A 4,888-nucleotide genomic window follows, 5' to 3' on the forward strand; every position below is an offset into this window, starting at 1 on the left:
AAGCCCAGCCTCCATGAACCCAGCCCTCCCCAAGTCTGGAAACACTGTTTCCTTCCATTTCTGCCTAGGATGGTCACTGCTTCCTGCTGTTGCTGGTCTCTGAGTGCCTAAGTTTCTCTTGTGTGCCCCTTTGACATACCCCCACACTTTGTAAGTAACCCCTTCACTAAGATTTTGTTTGAACCAGCCAAGATGAATGTTATTTCTTTCTGAGAGCCCAACTCTCGCATCCGGTATGTTCAATGCAAGTGTGGAGGGTAAAAAGGAAAAGAAGGGAGCTGTCAACCCTGAAGAGGTCATGTGTCCCAAGCCAGCTGGGGACTTGTTACAGATGCAAATTTGTGGGCCCTGCCATAGACCTAGTGAATTAGAAACTCTAGAAGGTCCTGCAATCTTAGTTTTAGCACCTACTTGAACACCTTAGTTTTAGCAGCCCCCTCTGGGAAAGTCTGACACACAGGAAAGATGGAGAAGGAGCCAGGGACCAGCACCTCTCTCTCTCTCTCTCTCTCTCTCTCTCTCTCTGCACATCCAAATTTTCCACAATCATGAAATTCGGTTCCTGCCCCACTTGATCAATCAAAGAGGATGACGCAGGTGGCATTTACTACCTGGGTGGTGGCTTGGGCTAAAGAGGTCACTGTGAGCAGACAGCCCTTCCTCCGCTCCACTGTGCAAAGGAATCGGATGCTCTTTGATGCAGTCAGTAGCTCATGTTGCCATGTCTGCTCCTCTCTCAGATTCTTCACACGTAAACACATCCCAGACCCTTTGTTCTCAAATGTATGAATCTTCAACACATTGGCCATAGAGACTGTCTAAATGCTTCCTTCCAGCTGTGCCCAGCTGTGTCACATGAACTGCAATGCTGTGCTTTTTCATAGTTAGGAAAGTTCTCTCCAGCTCTCTCTGTTCACATATGGTCCATTCTGACCCTCCTCATACCAGCTGCTCAGGAACTATTCACATTTGCGATGGAAACCCTCAGGCTCTAGGGGCAAGACAGACTCCAGTTGAAATCTGACTACCCACTGTGCCAGCTGTGTGCCCACAACCAGCTACTCTGTGTCGCCTTTGTCTCCTCCATCTGTAAAACAGGAGTAATAATTTCTGTCTCTCAGGGTGGGGTGAGGGTTCATTGAGATGATACCCGTGCAACACCTTAGCACAAGAGGCGGCATGTACTAGGTGTGGATGAAAACTTTTCCTTTCTTTCCACTTTTCTCCTGGGAGACTATGAACCTGTGTTTTCTGTGATGACACAGTGGTGGAGAGCAAACAGGGCAGAGCTGGAGTCAGGTTGGCCCAGCACTGCCACTTACTGTCTCTGTGTCTTTGGGCAATTTACTCAACTTTTATGTGCCTTGACCTTCCCATCTGCAAAATAGGGATCATAACAGTACTTACCTCGCTGGACCATCCTCATGCTTAACTCATAGCCTATGTAAAACCTAGCGTATCTGTTCACTCTAGATATTAGCTCCTATATTATTCATTATTAATAACATTATTATTTTACATTCCAAGTGAAAAGCTGAGATGCAACATCTACTAGGGAGGGATCAACAAACCGAGACAATGTGACAGAACATTTGAAATTAGGACCACATTAATATGGCTCTTTGTATCTTGCTCATTCCCAGTGTTGGGGCGGGGGGAGTTTAATATGCAACTCAAGTAAGAGGTTAAGAAGATAGAAGCAAAAAAATCATCAAAGAAGGCGTGAAGAATCTAGAAAAAGGAGGAAAAGGGTCCCACTGGGCTAGTGGGAAGAGCAATGGTGAGACTGAGCCAGATCCAAGGATGGGTCTCTGAAAGGGCCTTGACACAAAGTACTTCTCTTCCGCAAGTTTTTCCATTGCCTAGAGAGGAACGAGTCTGTTTTCCATCCCTGCATCTCTGCAGAATCCTCGTCACTACTGCCCACTTCATTCACACCCTTTCCTGCCTTGTGAAGTCATTCTTTCTTTCTTCCCTTCCAAATCCTGCAGGACCCCACTCCATTCCCACTTCGTCTGGGTCATTCCCTGGTGGGTCTGTCCCTCTCCTCCCTTCTCCACCATAGACACCCATGTGGACCGTGGTCAGCTCCATGCCACTCAGCGCAAATTTGTCTGCATTCCTAGCCAGTTCGCTGTGGTTTCACACATGCAAGCCTTTTTCCCCAAACCAATCGTAGGTTTCTCCCTAAAGGCAAGGACCACATCTTCCATTGCTTCTGGGCCCAAGGCTATGAAAGAAATTAGACCCAAAGGAAGCATAAAGTGTACATATATAAGCTTTGAACAGCAATGGGATCCTTTGCACCAAGTTCTTCCATCCTCCACCATAAAACAGCACTGGAGAGAGGTGTCAACTAACAGGACGTTTCTCCTCAGTGCCCTCCATTCTCTCCCTCAGCCACAAACCAGTAATGAGATGTTAGATGGCAGAGTCAGGCTGGATCCAAATATGGATTCAAAATATATATTAATAGGAATTTATATAAGATTCCAAATTTTAAATAAAAGAACTAAGTGTAGAAGCATAGCATGGTGAGAATTAAGTTGAAAGTAGCTTCAGTATAAAATAATAAATATTATTAAGAAAATTGAAGCAACCTGGATACATCAATAAATACTGAATGTTCAAAACATTGGAGGTGATATTTCTATCCTATTAAATTCATTAGTCAGGTCAGAACTAAAACATCTGGGATTTTTTTTTTTTTTTTTTTTTTTTTTTGGGGNGCATCTACAAACCAAATCACAAAAAGAATGCTAAAAGAACTGAAAGCATTTAGCCTGGAGGAAAAAAATGTCTCATGAAGATATGATCCTTATTTCCAAATATTTGAAAAGTGTTCATGGCAGAAAGAGACTCTTCAGTCTATTACTCCAGATTAAGGGGAAGCAAATTTCAATATGAGAAGAAAGTTCCTTTAGTGTTCTTAAAAATGTAATGGATTACTTTGTGAGGTAGTGAGGTCCCCACCACTGGAAATATTAAGGAAATATGGTTTCTTGCAAAAGCCTGTTATTTTCTCTAGGAGTTCAGTGTTTTCTTGTTGCCCTGAGACTATTCAGGATTCCCCCACCCCCATGGGAACACACAGGGGCAGGAGAGACAGTTTGCTCCCGCAGAACTGACTTATCCAGCTCTCCATCCCTTGGCCCAGTGGGGATGCAGTGTTGTAGGTAAATCAGACAGAATTGGGCTTATTGATGGACTGACTTGCTGGGAGACAGGCATGTCTCGGTGCCCAGGAAACAAAGAACCATAATCAAAGCAAAACGTTTAATAGTGTTCTGAAATTGTTTCACTCCCTAGTGGAAGCCCAGGCATCCAGCAAGGTGATGGTGTCCACTTTGGTCTACTGCATCACATGAAGAGTGGCTGCCTGTTCCCCCTTCATGAGGCAGATAAGGCCAAAGGTTAAGAAGGGAAGGAAAAGACTACATAAGCTGAAAGCCCAGCTCTGTCAACACTGTGTGACCTTATGCACATAACTTCATCACTCCACTCCTCCCTGCCTCATCTACAAAATAAGGATGTTGATTCCCGTGGTTCTTGTGATGGTTAACTTTCTGTCAACTTAGCTGGACCCCGGAGTATCCAGATATTTGGTCAAATATTATTCTGGGTGTTTGTGTAATGGTGTTTTTGGAAGAGATTAACATTTAAATCAGTAAATGGAGTAAAACAGATTGCCCTACATCGTGCAGATGGGCCCCATCCAATCAGTTGAAGGCCTAAATAGAACAAAAGGCTGACCCTCTCCCTATGAAGAAAGAATTCTCTGGCCTGGAGGTCTTTAAACTTGGGCATCAATTCTTCCTGATTCTATAGCAGCCTGCTGACCTTAGGACTTGAACTGGGACATCAGCTCTGCAGATTTGAGACTTGACAGATTTCATAATCTCATGAGCCAAACCCTTATAATGAATCTCAATAGATGATATATTAGATAGATGATAGATAGATAGATAGATAGATAGATAGATAGATAGATAGATAGATAGATAGATAAGAAAGAGAGATTGAGATCCTGGTTCTCTTTCTTTGGAGAAAGCTTACTGATATAGTACCTATCTCAAGAGTTTACATTAAGATTAACCAGGATAATGTACCTAAAGCACTTTTGCAATATATACATATATATTTATGTATATATAAATAAATATAATAAAATAAAATAAATATATATATAAATATATATATACATATATATACATATACATATACACACAACTGCTCAGTAAATGCAAGGTTCTTTTTATAAGGCCATTCTTGAGAAGCAGTATCACCTAATCGGTTTTATTTGGGGAAGAAGAGGAAAACTTGTATACAGGACTGTAAAGCTTGGGGACAGATGTGATCACATCCCTAGGTAGGGAATGTCTACAACCTGGATAGCAGCAGTGTCCTCAAGAGCTCTTGAACTCTTCTGTTGAAGGACTCTCCTCAATGACAGATTTTCCACTGATTCTCTGGGGAGTTGTAGCCACTCACATTGGTCTAGACCAAGCCCTTCTTTGAGAAAGATAATAGGGCAGCCCTGAGACAAGGAGGGGATGAAAGGTTCCCCAGTGATGCCTGCCAACCATCCACTGCATTTCTCAAAAATCCCAACTATGTTCATCCTCCCTGATTCCAACACCAAAGCTTTTGTCCAAACTTCAGATATGTCACACCTTCACCCCATCACATCCTCCTCTTTTAGCTTCCTTGCCTTTCTAGACCTGAAGCCTTTAGCTGAGTTCACCCTCCCCATTGAAATCCTACTTTTCATTCCAGAGGGGCTCACATCTCCCTCCCTTCCACCCTGACATTCTCTGACCACCCCAGCCACTGTGATCCCTTGTTGCCACTTGGAAGACCTTCATCTATCCTTTCCATAGTCTATTCT

The sequence above is a fragment of the Crocuta crocuta genome, unplaced genomic scaffold (genome assembly GCF_008692635.1).
Source record: "Crocuta crocuta isolate KB4526 unplaced genomic scaffold, BGI_CrCroc_1.0 scaffold229, whole genome shotgun sequence".
In the NCBI taxonomy this organism is placed as follows: domain Eukaryota; kingdom Metazoa; phylum Chordata; class Mammalia; order Carnivora; family Hyaenidae; genus Crocuta; species Crocuta crocuta.